Consider the following 23,526-nt stretch of genomic DNA (forward strand, 5'->3'; position numbering starts at 1 on the left):
GCAGGCAAAAAGACAGTATAAAAAAAGGAATACGCAGAATCACAAGGGAGGAAAGGGCACAGTGGGTTCACTTGAAAAGGCTATCAGAGACTTGGTGGAAAAAGTAATCACTGACAAGATAGAGCCCACACTTACAAAAATAGCCTCAGACATCATAGACGTCTTACATCAGTGCGTCGATGGCATCTTAAGGAAATGTGAACGCCTGAATGTACGCCACAAAACAGCCGGCCCAGCCACTTTTGTTTTTAAAGGTAATACACCGGCGGACCTAGGTTCTAATTGTCCTCAACCAAACTTTGGTACTAAAAGACCAAGGGAAGATTTCTCAGTTGCCAGGAGTGTTGCACCCAACTCGCCCTCTAGACCAGCAACTACCACGATAGACATCCCTAGTATAACAGGAGTAACAAATAAGCCTGCAGCTCCTGCTACTACAGGTCAACAGAACCTACCTAGCCCACCCAAACCTGTTCGTCAACCTTTTATTAACCTACCTCCCGAGGCTGCCCCTTTTGTAGCCATCTTGGTAAATGTTCCCCCACTCAAGTCAGGTGAACATGAACATCTGCCCCAATTGCTAGCCAGGGCTAAGTCTTGGGCAAATTCGACCTGCTCAGGAGACAACGAAGTTTCCAATGCCATTATCTCTGTTCGGCTGGGCTGGATCGGGCGAACTAATAAAACAACTGAGGGAGACTGCTTGATAATCAACTTCAATAATCCGGGAGAGGCCCGTAGATTACTCTGGGATGCTTCACCCCTAGAGGGCTTAATTGCTGGGCCCCGTGCCGTACCCCTGGGCTTTTTCTATCCCAAACCTAGACCTCACCCTTTTTCGAACTTGGGTTACGACCAAGGCAGGGGATTCGATAGGACACCTAGCTTGCCCTCCCATCTCGATAACACTCAACCAGAACCAGACTATAGCTGGCCCACGATTAATAGGTTGAGTAATCATAAGGCGGTCACACACATTCCAATGTCCCTTAATAGCACTTTAACCCTGCATAATAGATTCACGCCCTTGACTCAGGCGGATGAACAAAATTGACGCCCAGTCACCAATACCCCTATGTCCAGACAACCTACAGGGAGCTGTCCCCTCTAGGAGCTCCCAGCAGAAGGCCTAAACTCATAAGCTGGAACAAAGCCGGCCTTCGCTCAAAAAGGGAGGACAGTGTTTGGCTGAACCTTCTGAACCAACATGACATTATAGCCCTACAAGAAACCTGGGACTGCAATAGTGATTTCTGGGTTCCTGGGTTTACATCTTACTTTGTCCCAGCTACTGGATCCTCCAGTGGAAGGGACAAAGGGGGCCTTATGATTTTGATTACTGTCCAACTGGCGGGAACTGTTAAACAAATAACTACTAACTCCCCCAACTTCTTGTGTCTAGAGATCAGCTTAGCCAATGGTCACAAATACATTCTTATACATTTTTATAACTCTGTAGCAGACGGACACTCCACTGAGCATCTCTGTTCTCTACAGTCTTTTCTGATTAATTTTAAAGAACGCCAAACCACTTTGTTGCACACTATAATTATGGGGGATTTTAACACACATCTTTGCAGGCTTTCCTGCCACATTGAAGACACTGACTGCCCTACCTCAGGCGATTACCAACACTTTGAACACAATACTAAAGGACTGGCACTAGAAAACCTCCTTGTGAACGTGGACCTCTACGAACCGGGGTTCAACGCCTACAGTGAAAGGGTTATGACATACAGTGCTAGAAATTCTGAATCGATCATTGATTACATCTTTGTTTCCCCTGGATTATTAAGTTGGGTCGTCTTTTACAATGCAGTTGTGGCCGCGTTTAGTGACCATAACCCAGTCATCCTTGAGCTTGCCAGTTCTGCGGGCCTACTCAAGGAGGGGACAATCAAAATGCCCGAGCTGGCCGTGCGGCCCACGGACCAAGGTAGAAGGCTGAAGTGGTCCAAAGTAGTTCCAACTGAGTTCTTCAAGACTCTAAGCAGCAAAGCCCGCAATGAATTAGACATTTGCCAAGACAACTCCAATCAGGGGGAGGATGTAATCACCGCCTTTGATACTTTGTGTGCTTTAATTTCTGATGAACTTACAGTTAAATCCAGGAAAAAGACTCAACTGACCAAGGGCTGGTTCAACAAAGCCTGCTCGAAAGCGCACACTTGCCTCCTGAATGAACTAAAAAAATCACCAGAGGGGAAGTTGCCAGACTAAGACAAGAATACTATAATATTATTCATGAACGTAAAGAAGTTCTTAAAAAGAATGCCTGGTCCTCACTAATGGAAAAGGCCACCTTAAGAGATAGTTCCAGCTTCTGGGCCATTATAAACAATCCCCTGTTCTCTGGAGAAGCTAATGATACCCTAGAGGCCAACATCAGTGAGGAGGACTGGCTAGCTCATTTCAAAATCACCTATGGGAGTGACCAAATATGTGAAACACCTACTATCCTCAATTCTAACTCCCCTAAGCCAGTACTCTCCTTTAATATGGAAGAAGTTGAAAAAGCCATAACCAACACAGTAGGGAAGAAAGCGCCAGGCCCAGATGGCGTCCCAGCAGATATGTTCAAGGCAAATGTCTCTTTCTGGGCTAACATTTTGACCAACGTCTTCAATGCCGCCATGAAACATAGCTTGCCTGTATCCTGGTCACATGCCACCATCATTCCAATCTTCAAGAAAGGCCAGAGGGGAGACCCGAGGTGCTACCGCCCCATCTCACTAATCGACTCGTCTTTCAAAATCTTGGGGAAAGTGATACTGGCAAGGATCGACGAGTGGGCTGCCAGCAATAACATCTTATCAAATGCCCAATACGGGTTTCGTAAGGGGAGAGGGACGGAGGACCAGTGCCTCAACTTACATCTGATCCTAGGCAAATACACAGTGGCATCCAGCGGATCAATCTACCTGGGGTTCATGGACTTGTCCACAGCCTTCGACCTAGTGAATAGGTCCAGGCTGTGGGACATCCTCCTGGAACTGGGGATGGACCCTACCTTGGTTCATTTTCTGGCTGAGGCTCATCGGGACCTAGAAGCGTCCATTAGGATGACGCCGGAAGGAGTTTGTACAGCTGGATTCAAGTCTACCAGAGGGGTGCGACAGGGGTGTATTCTCGCCCCAATGCTATTTACACTCTATATCAACCACCTCGAATCCACACTGGAGCTGGCAACACTCGACGTCCCGCGTTTTGGCGGACTGACCACCCCGGTCCTCCTTTACGCGGACGACGCGGTACTCGTGGCACGTACTCCTCTTGGGCTACAAAGACTATTGACATCCTTCGATGTCTTTATGACCTCCCTTGACTTAAAAATCAACACAGACAAGTCCCATGTTATGGCTGTAGGCGGCAGAAAAAATAAGGACTTGAAGACCTTCTACTGTGCTAATACTTCTATTTCTAATGTGAGAACTTTCACCTACCTGGGGGTAGTATATGACGATAAGGGCACATGGGCACCTCAAATATCCGTCAAAACTAACGCCATGAAAAGAACAGCAGCCGCCATTGTCGGCTTCTCAAAACGTCTGGGTGGAAAGCCAACGGAAGCGATGCTGGCACTCTACAGAGCGAAATCAATCTCAGTAGTAAGGTACGGGGCTTCCATTTGGGGTTATTCCAACAATATAGAACCAATACAGACGGAAGAAAACAGATTTTTACGTATGCTTCTAGGATTACCTCAATCCACAGCAACCTTTTCTGTCCATATGGAACTAGGCCAGGGGTACATTAGTGACACCATCAAACAATCCCCTATCTTGATGTGGTTAAAAACATGGCTGAATTCCAATTTAACTCTGAACCACACAATTATGAGAGATTGCCTACTTCTGGACAATATGAAAAATATCCCGTGGCTAGCATATATTAAAAAAACACTAACTTCCCTGGGCCGCCCAGATCTCTTTCATAAACCAGACTGCATCATTAAGAATGACCTGGAATGGTTCAAAGTGACTTTTTCCCAAGCGAGAGAAATGGAGCGGGAGAGCTGTGAGCTTGCGAAACCTACTGTGAGGGAGCATTATATTTCCAAAACTACACCGGCCATTGAACCGTATTTAACAGTAGTGTCTATTCCATTACATCGCTGGTTATTAACCAAACTAAGACTTAACCAGATTCACTTTCTGTTAAATGACTCGAAGGTATGGGCCAAGCCAGAGGACTTAGCGGCCTGTAAATGTGACGGTTTTTCTCTGCAGGACACTGCTCATTTTTTGTTCTTCTGTGGTATATATGATCTGCCCAGGAAAAAGTATATTGTTCCATTGCTCAAGAACAAGGGGTTCGTGCAAATCAAGCCTGCACTATTTTACTTAAAAAAGTTAGATTCACCACTAACTATGTTTAGTGTCGCTAACTTTCTGGTAGCTGCCTTTCGCCTTAAAAAACGTTCTGGAAATAGATAACTTAACAGTTTTGACAACACCCGATGTAATTATCGATAAATTTCCGCATTTTTAAAAAAAATCTTGTAAATATTTTAATTGCTCTATTTTAATAGTGACTGCTACCCGATGTAACTGTACCCCTTAATTATGTATTTTATGTCTACGTGCTTTTTATGATTCGTTATGAATCGAAATAAAGTTGTTTTGAACTTGAACTACAGCTATGCCTTCTACAGTGAAAATTGCTTTTTGATTCTTGTCACTGTAGGGACATGGTAATATATATATATTAAATTAAAAGGAGGGAGAAAGAAGGGATTGTGATCCATTCAGCTTACTTGCATAAGTATTCAAAATCAAATGAGAATGGATCACTTGACCTGAGTAATGTTTCGGCACGTTGCACTTCTCATGATGATTTTTAGTGCTGGGAGCTTGTTCCACACTGTAAAATCAGTGCAAAAGGCACCATGCAGTACACCAGAGGGTACTGCTTCTTCCTGCTGCTCAAGTAGATTTTCTACTCAAGTGGAAGCTTTCTCAACATGAACAGTCGCGACTTGCTGTCACCGCCCGCATTGAGAAAACACGCTGGGAGGCGTTATAGTGCCTGAAAATCACGCTAGGCGATGCAAATTCTCACTTGCACTCGCCAACTTAACATTGGCAAGCCAGGCGCGAGAAAAAACTCTGACACACGACGGTTGGCAGAGTTTTGCCAGAACTCTGTGTTTCAAGCAGAATGCAGAGTGGGAAAAACTCCACCGGTGAACAGAGTTATCGCCCACCCTACTTAGTAGGTGTAAAGCGTACAGAGATCTAAATCCAGAAAAAATATAGGGTCCAGCAAAATGTGACAAATCTGGTCTGTCCACAGAGAAAAGCAGGTCTCCTACACACTGCTGCTTCACAAAATGACTCCCTAAAGCTCATATTGACATTTTACAGAATACTACCATTATAACAAATATTGCTACCTTAGTCACAGTTTCCGTTTTAATTTAATTTCAAAGACAATCTGCATAGTCTTAGGCAGATGTATATCTGAAGAGGTCTCACGGTGCGAGGCACTAAAAACAAACGTATTAATATGCTCACATTGTATTTCTCATTCTCACAGCAGCTTCCCATTTTAGGGCATGTCTCTTATTCACTTTCACATCAGAGGACTTTAAAAGCTAAGGGCACCTTCCTCACACATTATTCATGCAGATTAAAGGGAACATTGCTTTCACAAATCACAGAATTTTTCAGAAACTTCTGAACAAGAGCCAAGCCATACAGCCTCTGATAGAACACTGCAGTCTGTTGACTCCATACAGCAGATTTGCTGAAGAGCACTGGAGATTTCAGATATTTTTGATCCAGATTTCACTGCAATTTTTTTTCTTACCTGAATCGTTATTTTAGTTCCTGATTTATTGTGTCAACATTTTTTACTCTCAATATTAGAAACATTCAAAATGTCAATATAAGAAAAGTAAATAGAGAAAGTAACCAGAAAAAAGGTAAAGGGGGTAATCACCAACAGGAAAAAGGGGAAGCACAAGGGATGAAGGAAGAAAGGATGTATTAAGAAAGAGAAGAGTTACATAAGTACAACAGTTAGATGTAAACTATCTGAAATAAAAATATTAAGAAGTAAATAATAAAAGTTATGAGATACAGCCTTCTCATTTAGACCAAGACCATTGCCGGTCACAGAGGACAAAGTTAACATCTTGATAAATCATTTTTGATATAATAGGCATTCGCCGTTCTCTCTTTAAAACATAGATTACTAGACTATTTAACAAATGGTCTATCACTAAGGAGGAGTCCTTTGACCATTAATGGGTGGACCATGGAATTCTTGCATATCCAAACCAGTTCAAATGGTTAAGTGGAGAGGCTGCTTAATGGTCATAGGTGAAGAAGGTTTCATATTTTAACTGGGCCTTCATCTGGATCAAAATGATGGCTTAGCTCAAGAGAACCAGCTCTAGTAAACTCCACATTTGTAATAAACAGCATTATTCCTCGGAATAATTATCTTTAGAATGGAATAGAGGAAGAAAGAGTCACGTATTCATTTCTCCAGTCTGACTGGTTAAAGGGGCTTAAACACATCTGACTCAAACTGCCAAACAGAGTGCATTAAAGGTGTGTGTTGAAATGATAATAACATGAGTCAGCAGTTTAAATATTGCCTATACCATAATAAGATTATGCATTTCACATTGAGGTGTTTCCGTAAGCTTAAGAGAAAAATGTCAATCAATTCCAAGGTTCATCAGTGTCAGGGACACAAGTGAGTGCAAACTTATTATCTCAAGAAGGAATACACATGTTTCTAAACTCTACAGTATTCCAGTTGACCTTGTAAAGAAGTTGCCGGTAGCAGTCAAGGCCTATGGTCATTGTATTATTATTGACTTTGTTGCTAGGGGAACTTTATTGACATAATGCCAATCACTTTAAGTTACAAATTGAAGAGAAATAAAATGCAGAATATCTTACGTGTATGTCAAGTCAAGATACGCTTTATTCGATTAAAATATATGTAAACATAAAAGCACAAAACATTTCAAAAACGACATACATACAGCAATATAAAACTTTAAAATGCAATAACAGCCAATAAAAACATTCCGAAGTGATCTATTGGTATAGCAGAGGTTAGAATGTTACTATCAATACCATAGTCTCACATCAATATACAATATACAGGGGGCGTGGTCTGGCCACGCAGGAAGATGGCCGCCTGACGAGTGAGCTCCGTCGCGGGATGGACCCTTAACGGAAATTTCTCACTTCATATCAGCTTTGGAGTCCTTTTCTCATGCCCTGCGGCAGCCAGAAGGTGGTGGGCACGATTTGGGTGTGTTTTCAGCGATGTGACGGCGAAGTCTCCCTGGTACTGACCGTCTCGATGACGGGGTTGTGTGGAGCTGCATGTCCGGCGAAGCCTGCCTGACGTATTTCCTCAGGCTGCCTCTTCTTCCTCCTTAAGCCGTGCCTCTGTTGCTCACGAAGAGCGCCTGCCCCCTATGAGGCCGCGCCTCTGTTGCTGCTGAAGAGCGCTTGCTTCCTCATGAGGCCGCGCCTTCGTTGCTGACGACGGGCGCCCGCCTCCTCATGAGGCCGCGCCTTCGTTTCTGTTGTCGAGCGCCTTCCTCATGAAGACACGCCTTTGTTGCTCCTGATGAGTATCTGCCTCCTCATGAAGCCGCACCTCTTTCAATTTGCCTGCAGCAATATTTCTTTCAGGAATATCGCCTGACAGGAGTCAGGATTCTTGACGTGTTGACGCTCTGCTACTGGTAGGATTACTTCCTTCTATAATGTACGCCTCATCAGGTTAGCAAGTAAATTCATGACTCATCACACTAAACTGAACTTCCAAGCTGAACTTTTTTGCCTTTTCAGGAGTTGTCTCACCTTTGCTACAGTTGCAGTTTCGCGCCTTTTGACTTTGGTTACAGTTGGTGCTTCATGGCTTTCTTTAGCGCAGTCTGTATGTCTCACATAAGAGTGTGCCTTCTTCCAGGATGTATGATGTTACAACGCATGCTTTTACAACGCATGCTGTTACAACGAATTTTTTACAACGCAAATGCTGTGACAACGCAAGTCTTTACAACGCAAGTCTTTACATCGACTTGCAGTAGATGGCGTGCTAACATTAAAAAAGGGTAATTTACTATTCTAACTCCAGTCCACGTTGCAGTAGGGAAGGTGTTTGGATAGTAAACTACACTATTTTTAATGTTAGCACGCCATCTAGTGCAAGTCGATGTAAAGACTTGCGTTGTAATGGCATGCGTTGTCACAGCATTTGCGTTGTTACAGTTCCGTTGTAATGGCAGTGCGTTGTAAAAGTTGCGTTGTAATGGTTGTTCCCCCTTCTTCCAATGCCATTATAGTGCCCTTGTCAACCTTTTCAGTCAGGCTGTGTATTCTCTGCTTTGATATGGACCATGATTACCTTTCATTCTGCAGCCTTGTTTATTTCGCTGTAAATGTAACTGTGTTTATTATCGCCATAAGCGCGCATATGCTGTTTCATTTTATCTCAGTTCTATTTACGTGCCTTTGAATATAGCGGCAGTAGATATTATATTCACAAATGTAATGACACTGTACTCATGGTTTTTGGGGGTCACTAAGCAGTGATTTCTCCTCTATACGATGTACTTTTACATTTTAGTGTCTAGAAATACGATATAAGCTCCTTTTAGCTTATTAATATCATACATATACAGTTATTAATTGTATTACTTTTGCATGTCTTGGAACTTCACGGTATTTTTTTTAGCAATTACATATAAGCATTTCCTAACAGCAAGACGTCTTTAAGTATTTTCAAAGTTTTTATCAAACATTCTCCTCAAATGTCTGCTCCTAAGCAAGGAAACAAGGCTTCTAAACCACTTCTTTTTGCAGAAGCTCTCAAGCAGTCCACCAATATGCCAACAAAAGGCAATGCCTCCTCTCCTTCCGCTTCACCTCAGGCTTCGGCCTCTAATGGTGGGCAGGCGTCGGCGGCAACTTTGCAACGTATTCTGCACGAAATATCCGAGGTTAGTCGTCGATTAGATGACATGAACCTTACAATTACATCATTAGCTGAGGAGACTAAATCAATTAAGACAGAAATCACCAGCTTTCATACGAAGTTTGAATCCCTTGATTCTAGAGTTCTGGCAGTGGAGAATCGATTGGAATCTCTTCCAAATCAAGACCGGGACCTTTTACTCTTCCATAGTAAACTCATTGATTTGGAAGACAGAAGTAGGAGGGACAACATCCGTTTTTTTGGCTTTCCAGAGCGCATTGAAGGGCAGAGTTCCAGTGTATTTCTGTGTCGTATACTCCCAAAGCTGACTGGCATTTCTTTCAACCCACCTCTGGAGATACAGCGGGCTCATAGAATTGGCCCTCCACGTGGTGATTCTGCTGCGCGTCCACGACCGATTATTGCCTGTTTTCTTCGACATGAACAAACAAGACAAATACTGTCTGCTGCTCGGCTTCAAGGCTCCTTCTCCTTTGAAGGTCATCGCATTTTTATGGCAGCTGATTTCTCCAAGGAAACTAATGAGCGGCGGAAAGCCTTTCTCTCCATGCGACCTCAATTACGTCAATTAGGCATCAAGTATGGCCTATTTGACCCTGCACGCTTTCGCGTTACCAAAGATGGAGTCTCTAAGGACTTTTTTGACCCAGAGCATCTTCATCAATTTCTGGACTGTCTTCACCCTCAAGAGATGGAGGTTCTCACTACATCTTCACAGCAAGTTCAGTCCCAATCACCCTCCAAGTCTTCTACTCCATTGTCAGATCGCAACAGGCGCCCTCCTAGTAGCCCTCGACTTCGGGGTAGGGATCTTGAACGACTTCATCGCTCACAAGAAGATAGGAAATCTGTAATACAATTGGTTTCGGCCGCTACGTTCTCACAAGATTTGCAGAGAGACAAGTCACGTTCTCCTCTTAAAACTCCTTCAGATGCGGACTGAATAATTCTTTCACTCCTCAAAGTTGTTGTCTTTAATCCTATTGGCTGTTAATTGTAGACGCCTTTTCCTTGAGAGTCTTATTTCTATTGTTAATTACTTACCGCATTTTTGACATGCTTTGCTGTTCTTATAATGTCTGTTTGCCCTTTTTTATCTCTTTCTTACTAGTCCTCTACTTTATTTCTTTTCTCTTTCACTCTGCTTTTTGTTATTTCTCTGCCTAATAATATTACTCTTTCTTCTCCCTGTATTCATTGCTCTTCATGTTATAATTTATTGCTTATATATTTCTTAATGATTCTGCATTTACTTGGGTGCCTTGGCGCCTAATGGTTTGATTACAGTTTTATTACTCTACTTGCACGCTTGCATGTTGGTCTATGCTTATTTATACACGCATTGTATGCCTTATGCTCTTAGGTTACTTTACATCTAATTATTACTAGATTCCTCCTTTTAATTAATGCTGCTTCTTAATCTCTATTTTTGCTCTTTCTACCCTTCTATCGTACTTATGTTCTTTTCACAATGCTTTGCTGGGCTTTCCTTCTATATCATTATTACTCTCCTAATCCTTTCTCTTTTTCTGTGGGGTCTTTTCCCGTGGCGGTGCTTTAGTGCGCCCAGACCCGCGGGTAACAGTTTACGGTCTCTTGATCTTTCCTTGCTACTATTCAATATTTCATAGTTTTCCTTATTATTGTATCACTTCTCTAAATCTCATCTCCTTTCTTCATTATTCTTCTTATTGTCTCCTTCATGCATCCCATTTAAATCAGAGTATCGTTTCCATTTATATTATTTCTGTTTCCCCTTCTTTTTGTCATTTCTTTTTCTTTTTTCTTTTGTTTGGTTCAACACGTTGTTTTGTGCTTCATTCTCCTGTTTCTGATATTTGCATTGTTCTAATATGGCAAAAACACATTCTCTTAATGCAATTACTTGGAATGTACACGGTCTCACCCATTACATAAAACGGAAGAAAGTTCTCTCCTACCTTCAGACTAAGCATGTAGATGTAGCCTTGCTTCAGGAGACCCATTTGGATGCTCTAGAATCAGACAAACTTTGTAGAGATTGGGTGGGCAAGGTTATACATAGCAGCATTCAACAAGATGAATCCACGGACGCAGGTCCCCTCCGCAAGTGTGGAGTTGCAATTCTCCTTCGTAAATCCCTTCCGGTAACTGTCTCTAAAACATGGTCAGATGTAAATGGCCGCTATGTATTTTCTAAACTTAAAATTGGTGAGTCTCACATTTGTGTAGGGTCTGTATATGCCCCTACGGGTACCAAAAAAACATTCTTTCTTCAATTATCCCGCTTGTTGCTCGAAATTAATGCATCGCAATATTTGATTGGTGGAGACTGGAATGTGACGCAAGATTCCATTCTAGATAAAACTGGCCTATTAGACAGGGGCAATGCGTCAGATAGAGCTTTGTTAGGTGACATCATCTCAGACATCGGGTTGGTTGACCATTGGCGTTTCAGCCATCCAACGGATAAGGAATATACTTTCTTTTCATCGGCTCATGGTACGTTTTCTCGTCTTGACTACTTCCTCATCTCACATAACACAGTTAAGTTGGTCACAGATTCCTGCATTCTGGAAGCGGCATTGTCTGACCACTCTCCGGTTCTCCTTTCCCTTGAGCTGGGACTTTCTAGTCCTGGACGTAAGCCCTGGCGAATGAATATTCAGCGCCACAGGACTCCTGTTGGTAAATCCCAACTGCAATCACACCTTCAAACTTATCTTTCTACTAATCAGGGGTCCGTGACCTCCAGCAGGACTCTTTGGGCTGCAGCTAAGGCTACTTTAAGGGGACAATTAATGCGTGATGCAGCAATCGCTAATAAGCAAAATGCAAGGAGACAAGTTGAGCTCGAACATGACATACAAACCTATTCTCGCCTGTACATCACTTCTCCGTCCTTACAAAATCGTAAACTGCTCGAACAAGCCCGAATGGCCTTAAACAGTCTTTTTACATCTAAAGCAGAATACGCTTTACAGAAAATGAAAGGTCGACATTACGAGCAAGGGGAAAAGGCGGGAAGGTTATTAGCCGCGCAGTTGCGTCAGAGGGAGGTATCTATGGCCATTCCGGCCATCAGATCTGCGCAAGGACACTTGTGCACAAAGCCTCAAGATATTGTTAATGAGTTTGCCTCCTTTTACGAATCCCTTTATACTTCTGATAATCGAATGGATTCAGATAAGATGACAGCATTTCTTGCAAAGGTGCATCTTCCTTCTCTCTCAGCGGATGGCAAAGCCATTCTTGAGGGTGAAATCACTAGGGATGAGGTTTCCAGTGCGGTCGCTGCCCTGCCCTACCACAAGGCCCCTGGAGAGGATGGATTTCCTCCTGAATTTTATCGATGGGCAGGTCACAATATTATTGACACTCTACATGCCGCATTTCAGGAGGCGGATAATGCATCTTCATTAGGCCCCCTTTCTAACAAAGCTATTATTGTTGTGCTACCGAAGCCAGGTAAAGATCCCCAGCTTTGCAGCAGTTATCATCCCATTTCTTTGTTGAACTCTGATATTAAAATCCTGGCTAGTATCCTTGCGTCTCGTTTGCGTAAAGTCTTGCCTTCCTTGATACATCATTCCCAAGTAGGCTTTGTACCGGGACGCTCTTCCCGGAACCATTTGCGTTCTCTGGCCCATGCACTGTGGTCGGCTCAACATCTTACAGATGATGCGTTAGCCCTTTCACTTGACGCAGAAAAAGCGTTCGATCGCATCGAATGGAATTATCTCTTCACGGTCATGGATAGATTTGGCTTAGGTACGAAATGTATTGATAAAGTACGCTTACTTTACAATCATCCTTCTGCTCAAGTGAATTGTGGTGGGTTTCTGTCTGACACCTTTACGATTAAGAGAGGGACACGCCAAGGTTGTCCATTATCCCCCCTTCTGTTTCTTTTGGCTATGGAGCCTTTGGCTGCTACCATTCGTCAATCTGATGAGGTTTCTGGTATTCCCCTCCCAATTGGACATTCCAAAATATACCTGTATGCTGATGACATTTTACTCACCCTTACTCGTCTTCCTCGGTCGATCCCTTCTCTTCTTCAAATTATTAATGATTTCTCTTCCTTTTCAGGTTACAAGATTAATTGGGACAAGAGTGAGACTTTACCTATTTCTAACGGTACCACAAAAGCAGCCATTTTTGGATTTCCTTTTCACTGGCAGCCTTCACGCCTGAAATACTTGGGTGTCCTAGTTAATAAAGGGCTACAAGATATGGTTGCAGATAATTTGTCTCCTCTTATCTCCCAAATGCAACGGGATTTTGATAAATGGAAGGCTTTGGGTCTTTCTCTTTGGGGTAGAACCCAGGCTGTTAAAATGGTTACTCTTCCGAGATTTATATACATTCTGGGTATGCTTCCCCTACAGATTCCCTTATCCTTACTCCGGTCAGTAGATGCCCAGATTAAAACTTTCATTTGGGGTAATGCTAAGCCTCGCCTTGCTATAACTAAGTTGAAGGCTCATCAGTTATCTGGTGGAATTGGCCTTCCATCCATTGAACACTACTCTTTGGCGTTACATATTTCCCAACTCTCATATTTTTTACCTGGTATCAAAGACTTGCCACAATGGGTTCAAATAGAACGATATCTTCTATCCTCGGAATCGAATCTTACTCCTCTGTATGGTAGTGGCACCTGTCGTCTCGACCCGAAAAATCCGATATTATCTGCCATGCATAAATCCTGGCAGAGAAGTCATAGGTTGTTAGGCTCAAATCCAAGAATTCATATCAAGGCTCCCCTATGGAATAATTCGGGCATTCGTATCAATGGTCGTATGTTATCCTGGCCTGAATGGCGAGCTGCAGGTATCCTCTATCCGGATCAACTTCTGCATGATGGGGATTTTAAGCCATTCTCTCAGCTTAGGGTAGAATTCGATCTTCCCCTACATCATTCTTCTAAATACCTTCAGCTCCAGCAGTGACTGAAGACCCATATGGGGTCATCGCCGTGGCTACTGCAAGACTCCCCTATTTTATCCTATTTGCACATTTGGGGGAAATTTAAAGGTGTTACTTCTGGTATATACAAAAAATTTTCGTCTCATCTTTTTTCTAAATCTCTTTCACACGATCTTCAGCGTAAATGGCAATCTCGCCTCTCAATTTCCTTTTCCGATACCGAATGGGATTTGATTCTAGAGAATTTAAACAAGGGAGCCCGTGAATCAAGGCTCAAATTTTGTCTTTTCAAAATACTACATGATTGGCATTGGTCTCCAGTCAAATTACACAAAGCTGGTCTTCTCTCCCATTCTAACTGCTGGAGATGTACCAATCCAGGTTGTGATATTACTCATATCATTTGTGAATGTCCTAGTATCCAATCTTATTGGGCTTACATTGGTACTACTTTGAATTCCACTATGCCCCTAAAATTGCCACTCACACCAACTAACATTCTCTTGCATGATTTGCGTCACTCCCCAAAGCTCTCGAAACCACAACTCCGCCTTTTTCATACCTCACTTGCTACTGCCAAAATATGCATCCTGCGTCATTGGAAATCATCTTTACCTCCTTCTCAGGAAGATTGGTTGGTAGCGATGATCCAGACAGCCTCACATGAACGCACAATTTATAATCTTCAGGACCAAGCTGACACCTTTCTCCGAATTTGGTCTCCATTTATTAAATCAAATGCTGCTGAATCCCCTGCTTCCACTTTTATCCAAGCACATTAATCAGCTTTTGCCTTCTCTTGTCCTTTGTTTATCTCTTTTCTTTGCTTTCTCTATCCTTTGCTTTATCCGTTGAGGCGTTCTTCTGTCTTTATCTAATTACTTTTTCTTCGTTCTATTTATTTATACTTTCTGCACTTTTATTGTCTAGGTTTCTTCCCTTTTCTTTTCCTTATAGGTTATTTCTTTATTATGTATCATTCTATGCCTTGACCCAATTATTACTTCAACTAGTATTTATTTATTTAAATGCATATTTATATCATATTTATTCATCAGTATCCTTTTGCATTGTTTCTCTCAACATGGATTTATGTTCTCTTTATTTATTGTTGTTTATGCTCTGATGTATTTGTCCTATAAAACTCAATAAAAAATTTCAACACAAAAATAATATACAATATACAACCCTAGCATGAGTAAAATAGTAATCAGTTAAAATGAAATCGGGCCTTGCATTGTTTTCCTGGTTCTGACCACCCCTTTCAGATATTTTGCAATGTGGTCAGTAACAATGTCATCAATCCAGAAAAGACAACTTAAGGAAAGCAGCTCGACAGAGTCTCATGCTTTGGAGTTTCAAATGAGGCAAAATCCACCTTTTCCTGAGTGAGGTGTAAAATTTGCAGAGAAATATGATGTGGATTGTTGACTGTGCTGCAGTGTCATCACAGGGCCACGGGCAGAGAGGGCGTGACTAATCATTTGGCTGGGGAAAGGTAACTAGATCATGAAAGTTGCTGAGGCGTAAACGCGTCAATAATAACCTATCATAATTACCATGGATAAATAATAAATAAGGTTGTATCCCCGCCTTAGTCAAAAGCAATTGATTGGCCCGAAACGATGGTTTCATAATATTAGAGGGTAGCCTGATAGACTATAAGTGATTTAAACATAATGCCTTCAAGTCCCTTCTCGTGAGACAGGACAGGGTCTCGGGATTATCAAAGAACGCAGATTGATAAACATTTTTGTTGTAGGCAAGCCAGGGAATGCATTTTACCTGATGAAGGTTCAGGCAGTCCTTTATAACATCCCGATTGAGACCTGTGGTCGCACTTGTCCATACCCTATGCCACAACAAGATCGGCTGGATTTTAATAAGGTTGGACAGGTACGGCAGCCCCAACTCAGCATGGCAGGTATACGTAGCTGTGCCATTTGGCACAACTAGGAGATACCTCAGGAACCCGTTCTCAACTTGCTGAATAGGTTCCACATTTACATGTCCCCAGATACCAGCTCCATACAGAGCGACTCAGACATATTTAGCTTTATAGATTACCAGCAGGTCATCAATAGGGCGCTTTCCCAGTTTCCGGGAGAAGTTTATTAAAGCACTGATTGCTTTTGCAAAAAGCAATTTTCTACAATTAACAGCTTTAGACCAGGAACCCCTTTGATCGAATACATTTCCCAGATATAAAAAGTGGTCAGTGAAGTTAAGTTTTTCACCATTTATAAAAATTTCATGACACTTTACGCTGGGCTTGCTTCATTTCATAATAAATGTTTTAGAGATGTTGACTTTTAGATCAAGATTTGACATAAAGGAAGCAAAACGTGTCACTATTCTTTGTAGGCCAATTGGAGTGGGGGCTAACAAGACTGCATCATCAGCATATAGCAGCGTACCAATTGACCTCTTGCCAATCCTGGGTAAATCCTGGCAGTCCTTGGATAGGATATCACCAAGACTGTTAATATAGAGGGTAAAGAGAAGGGGGGCCAAGACACACCCCTGTGTTACCCCCTTGCCAATAGGAAAGCTGTCACTGAGCTCACCGATTCTGCCATAGTGAACCCTTGCCCGTGCCTCTAAATAAGACTGTTTTAAAAAATTAATTAGTTGAGTTTTCACCCCCATATCCTCTAGAATATGCCAAAGTTTCTGGTGATTGACACAGTCAAAAGCCAAACTCAAGTCAGCAAAGCACATAAAGAGACTCCCTTTTTTTGCCCGGGTGTATTTTCCCAGTATGAGACTCAGGTTCAGGCCCAGCTCCACAGTGCCTAGGCTTTAGCAAAATCCGTACTGGACCTCTGATATGATGCCTTAGTCCTCCACTCATGACAACAGTCTATTTAAAACAACGCGCCCGGCCACTTTCACTCGGGAGTCCAGTAAAGGAATCAGTCTATAACAGGCCGGGTCATTTCTGTCACCTTTCTTGAAGATAGGGACAAGGTTGGACTCTACCCAAGTTGAGGTAAAGCCATGTGTGCAACCGGTCCTTAGGACAAGGGTTAAAAGTGGGCCCCAAAGCAAAGGGCAAGATTTATAAAGGTCCACTGGTAAACTGTCTGGGCCTGGAACTTTTTCACCTACTCTTGTTTTAATAACCAGGATCACCTCAACCACATTAAAATCGATGCAAATTGGGAGATAGCCTTCGGGACCTGGGCTAGGTTCCTCACAAATAATGGGGGTAGCATTATTACAGTATAAGCATGAAAAGTGTGACACCCATTTGTCTTCCCCATTGCATTTACGAAACTAGGTGTATTTTTGGGGGACAAAAAAGGGGCACTTACTGCCTTCCAAAATCCTTTCTTATCCTTTAAGGCAGATGCTTGCTTAAGGGCCTGCCACAGTTCTAATTTAATGGCCTCTTTACGTTTTTTGATGGACAACTTGCACGCCACCCTGGCCCTTTTAATTGCTTCTTGGTCCCTCCTCGACTCGTGCAACAAAGATTTAAGAGCAGCATGTGACTTGCTGCACTGCGAATCAAACCAGCCTAGCTTACCCTTGGGGGTGCTTTAGATTTTATTGTCAAATTATTTTGGATAGCTAATGAGATATTATGATATGAATTGCAGATATTTATATCCGATGCCTTCTCATTTAGACACGTTAAAAAGTCCGAATTATACTGTGTTAGAAGTAGCTTAGTTAATTGCAAGGTGTCCACCCCGGCCCATCTAATCGTGTAACCATTTTGTCTAATAATGGCAATATCTTGGAGGGGCTCGGCGGACATAGATCTGGTAGATAGCACTCCAGACGGCAAGTCTAGAGTGAAGTTAATAGGAAAATGATCACTGAAGGGTACCAAATGAGTTTTCAAATTATATAATCTATTGGTGTATCTGTTAGATGTTAAAAAGAAATCAATAATGGAAGACAACCCTCGATCATTAAAGGTGCTGCTAAATAAAGTGGCTGGGGAGCAGAGGTCATTTACAAACCCAAATCCATAGAATATTTAACTGTGTTTAGCAACTCCCCAACAGGTTTATGCACAAAGTGAGAGATGTCTCTATCCTCTTCTAAGGATAGAACACAGTGTCCCCCATCCGCAAAGGTACGTGGGCCCACATTAAAGTCTACTCCCCAGATTATGGCAGAGATCTTTCTCTGTGTTCCTATAAATAATGTCCAGGTCCTCCTGCAACTGCATAATAACTCCCCCCACCAAAAGGGCTGGGATGTTATTATAAAAATTTGCAATAACAGTGCAGTGAGATTTATCAATGTCAATTTTTAGTATCTGATGATAAATGTTAGATGCCACCAGGTCCACCATACTTGCATTCAATTTGTGGGATATGAAAATACAAAAGCCGCCCTTATTCCTCCCATGACTGGAGGGCACAGCCGGAGTACAACATGTTTTGAACCCATTAATGTGTAACGTTTCAACTGCCCAGGTTTCCTGCAAACATAAAATGTCAAAATCATAGATACATTTAAGCCAGTCTGCATTAGACAGTTTGGGAGCTAGACCAGCCACATACCATGAAAGAACATTCAGCAGGCTAGACCGGAGATCACCCTTAGTTGCAGACTCGGGGTGACCACTATCCACATTAAGGTCGTCGATATGGGAAACGGTAGTGTTTGTAAAATATGCAGGATAAGTATTTTCGATGGGTGATAGAGAACCCTGCTTATTTGAACCAGATACAAGATGATCCTCAGCTGTAGCTCTACCTTGCTGGATGTCACTAAGTGACCTCGTACCTTGAGAAATAACATTCCCCTCTGCGGTTACACTAGGCCTTTTATCATTCCGAAGAGGCTCCATCAGAGGTGTAGTAGCCAATTCAGAACTAGGCTTGTTGGTCTCTGATGGCCTACTATGTGCTGCAGGTCCCGCTACAGGGGTAAGTCAATCGATATCTTCCAACGAGGAGAGAATGTCAAATCTATTATGAAGGGGTAACCTGGACTGACACTAGTGCATGAACATCATTTGGACACCAGGGCAAAATGAACTTAACATAAATGTCGCGATCTGATCCATGTACCAAATTCAAACTGACCTTATGCATAAATTGGTTACCCAGCCTCAACCTGGATTTCAATTGGGGAGAAAGAGTTGGGGGATGTTTACTGTACTAGTTGTTGCTGTATATTTGAGACGGCATGTCACTGTTAGAAGTCTGTGGTTGGAAGTTTGGCCTTTTTGGAAAAGCTGTGGTACTGTAGCTGACTCCCCAAAGCGTGCCCTTATAGAGTGGTCTTGGTGCTTAATTTGAGTGTTAAGTGGAGAGAAGAGGTAAGAGAATAGTTCTATCCTGATTGTATATGTGAAACTTCAATTGAATGAAGGTTGGTCTTTTGCTGTAGATGGCTGTATGGACAATGATGAGTGCCTTCAAGGAATAGAGTATTTCCATCTAGAACTTGTGGCTAAGTATAGTAATTGTATGACTGTTTGTTAGATCTGGCATCTTTGGAGTGTTTTTCCCCTGTCTTTTTTGCTTCGGACCTCCTGTTTTGACTGTGTGCCACATTTACGTTTTGCTGGTTTTAGAAATCTGGGCACTTTACCATTGATTTGTGCTAAAGGGCAAGTGCTCCCTGTGTAAATTGTGATTAAAAGTGGTTATCCCTGATTGGCATATTTGATTTACTGGTAAGACCCTACACTGTGTGTGCCCAGAGCCTGTAAATCAAATGCTACTAATGGGCCTGAAGCACTGATTGTGCCACCCATATGAGTAGTCCTGCAAACATGTCTCAGGCCTGCCACTGCAGTGTCTGTGGGTGCAGTTTTAAACTGCCACATCGACCTGTCAAGTTCACCCACTTGCCAAGCCCAAACCTTCTCTTTTACTACATGTAAGGCACCCCAAGGTAGGCCCAAGGTAACCCCATGAGCAGGGTGCAGTGTAATCAAAAGGTAAGACATGTACTGGAGTGTTTTACATTTCCTGACAGTGAAGTACTGCTAATTTCCCTTTCCACTATTTCAAGGACTCTCACTCCCATAGGTTATCATTGGAGCTGCCTTTTAACCTCTTACAAGTGTAGCTTACAATTGGTAAGAGATAAAGATTTGGAGTTTAGGGTCCCTGAACTCAATTTAAAATGACATATTTCGGTGAAGTTGGTTTTTAATTGCATGTTTGAAAATGCCCCTTTTAGAAAGTGGGCATTTTCTTGCTTTACCATTCTTAGCCACTGCCTGCCTGTGGAATCCACGTTTGAGGGAGGGTGACAGTTGGGCTGTATGTGCATTCACTTCAGACACTTACATAAAGGGAGCTCAGGTGTGCCCTGAATTTCCCAATGGCCCATCACCAGGCTGATGGGTCTTCCTGAGCTAGAGCGGTGGGAGGAGTTGTCACTGACACCTGCATAGGGGTGTGCCTGTCCTCACATAAAGCTGTCTCCATGCCTGCTGTAGTGTGTTTGGAGCCAGCTCATACATAGGCAGGGTCTTGTGCACTACAAAGACTTTCCGGTGAAGTTTGCCCACTTCAAAGGCAGAAACTGGTATAAGTACTGGAGCTGTGGCACCATAACTTCAGAACACTTCTGGACTAGGAGGACATTTTGCCAATAAGAAGAGCTGGAGAAGCAGTCAGAAGGGACAAACACTTTGCTGTGTGCTTTTCTGTGTTTGCCTGTTGCTTGCTGCTTCTGTTTTGGGCAATGAAAGGACTGGGCTTTGTTTTCTACATCCTGCTTGTCAAGGTTCTCCAAGGGCTTGTGTGTGCTTGCCTCCTGTTAAGACATCTCAGGGCCATCAAAGACTTCATCTGCAGCCCCTGAACTCTTCTGCTGGGAGTTCTGACTTGCCACATTGTGCCAGTTCTGGGATTTGGAGGTGGCATTGCTCCAAAAGAACCAAGAAAAATCACGCATTGACTGTCAGCGCCTGTTTTTCCCAATGCAGCATCACCAACCAACGCATCACCTTGGTGCGGCTGAAGAATCAATGCAGTGCCTGCCATGTGGCTGAAAGTGCCACAGCCCAAGTCCCAAGCACTGTGTCACTCACATCCATGGCACCCGGTCTGGCTCCAAAGCAAGCCCTGCTCTGCGGCTGAAGAAATCGACGCATCACCTGCTTGGCGGCTGGGAAATCGACACAGTGCCTGTGCCGCCACATCGACCCAGCGTGTCTGGATTTCTGACGCATCACCCCTGTGCACTAAGTTCTTTATCAACGTTTTCCAGCAGTAGGGAAGTGAGGCTGCATATCCGGAGATCGATGCATCACCTCACCTGGCAGTAGGGAAATTACGCATCACGTTGTATTTCTGGTGCCTCATCTCCCCTGTGCCTGTTTTCGTCTTTGATTTTGACCCATCTCAGGTGCTTTGTGATCAAAGAGATGCATCTATAGTCTCCTATTTACTGAACTATTTTGAACCTTTTAAAAGTGATATCTTTTGGTCTTGTTTTACTCAGATAAATATTGGTTATTGTTCTGAACTGGTGTGGTGTCATTTTGTAGTGTTTTCATTGTGTTACAGTGTATTTATATGTGTAAATGCTTTACACATTGCTTCTGAGATAAGCCTCACTGCTTGTGCCAAGCTACCATGGTGGTGAGGATGGACCGCTTGAGGTCTATTAAACGTTTGAAGTGGGCATCAAAGAGTGAAAGGATGATGGAAGACTCGGGCATCTAAGAGTTATTGTATAAAGGAGTTGATGCTAAAGGGAGAGTCAGATGATTCTTTATCTGCAAAAGCGTCAGGGAGAGATCTAGAAAAGGATGGTTCCCAGAATGCTAAATCCTAAGTCTTCAGACAGGATCAGAGGTAGCATGGTAAAATCTCCAGTTCTGTTTACTCTGGTCTTTCGGTCAGTCCAGATAGAAATCAGTCTGGATTGCCTTACTCTCTACCAGAGAGGACGCTAGTTTGGTGGATGCAGAGTAAGATTTTGTCTTCAAAAAATATGAGATCTGAATGAAGGTCACCCTTTCAATCAGTGTTCTTGAGTCATTGGAGCTTGGTCTGCTGGATGAATATTTAATCATCTTTATGATCAGATTGATGAATGAGTTTTTCAGGGCAGTGAATATACCTGACATTATGAAATGGTTTCTGATTGCTCATACAGGCAACAGTGTTTGTGGCAAGTAGGATGTCCATAGAATCATGAATTGGGTGAGGTCCTGATAGGGAGCAGTTTGGGACTGGGTTGCTGCAAGTAGGACAGGTTTGTTATCTGCAAGTGGACTGTACCTTGTTTTTCTTGGTTTGAGGAAAAGGATTGCTAGATTTCTTGCTCTGAGGTGGTTTTCCAGGCTTTTGGCTTTTGTGACAAGAGGACCCAAGATAGCATCACAGAACAATTTGAAATTAGGGATTTTAGTGGCAGTGTACTCTGTGTTTCAGATTCTCAGAGAATTTTGTGTCCCTCCTTGGTTGTTTTTTTTACTATGAAGATAAGATGTGGCAGTAATGTTCTTCCATTTTTATTGATGAATTGCAGATCCTGGTGTAACACTGGTCGTCTAATTTGTCAATTTGATCATATGATTCCTTCTAATGGCATTCTAAGTGACTGATTCTGTCTTTAGCTTCTATATTTTTGCTGACCTATCAGGTCTTTGGCCAATGGTTGAATCATAAAAGGCCTTGAGGACTATCAACCATGAGATCCAACCTGTAGGGGACACGTCTTGATTACGGCGTGTAACTGTCATTGGTAGAGTCTTGGAGTACACATGTTTTTAACATTCAGCTCATATGTGTGAACATATTGGAGAGAGGATGTGGCCTAAGAGCTAGGGTGGTCGATCTCAAATCTGGGGAACCGGGGCGGTCTCGGCAACGACCCTCAACATCCTGTGATTCTTGGCAAATCACTTAATCTCATTGATTACTAACACATAAACTGGGGAAACGGACTAGCCTCTCTCTTTTTGATGATAACATTTCCTTGACAGCGCACAGCTGTGATAGATTTTCTAGAACATGGCCGAAAACCCTGGCCTCACGTTCTCTGAAACTGAGATCAGCGAACTCCTCGCTGATCCGCCATTCACACTGGACATTAACATCGCCCAGACCATAGCTCAAACCACCGACTGGGACGCACTCACAGAAAAGAAAAGGAACAAGATCAGGACCATTCTACATGGAGAGATCCTAACTCAATACCTACGAACAAACAGCGCACCTAAAGGTCTGCTAGTCACCAATGTGCCCAGGATCTTCCTAGATGATGCCAGATTTAGGAAGGACTGGGCACAGATAGCTTGGCACTGCACAAGCGACTGGTTGGTCCTCATAATCAAAACTGCCAAACGCCTTTCGGACGCAATGATCATCGATATACAGGCCACCGAATCACATTTGAAAACTACCATAACGTCGTTCAAAAAGAAACTGGAAGAATCTAATAAAGCACTGAATGAGTATAAAGAGTACTTGACCCAAGCAAAGATAGAAAAATTTGATAAAGATTTAAAGAAATTCAATTACTCAAAAATGTACCCTTACACAGCGAATGATTATGTTTCCCCTCTAAGACAGAGACTCAGATTCATCGGGGGACAACACCTCAATGTCCAGCGACTCCAGCTCAGGATCTGTAAAACAACAAGGAAACAGAGGCCGGGGCCGTCGCTGGCAACAACCATGGGGAAGACAACCACAGCCC

The sequence above is a fragment of the Triturus cristatus genome, chromosome 12 (assembly GCF_964204655.1).
Source record: "Triturus cristatus chromosome 12, aTriCri1.1, whole genome shotgun sequence".
NCBI classification, from domain to species: Eukaryota; Metazoa; Chordata; class Amphibia; order Caudata; family Salamandridae; genus Triturus; species Triturus cristatus.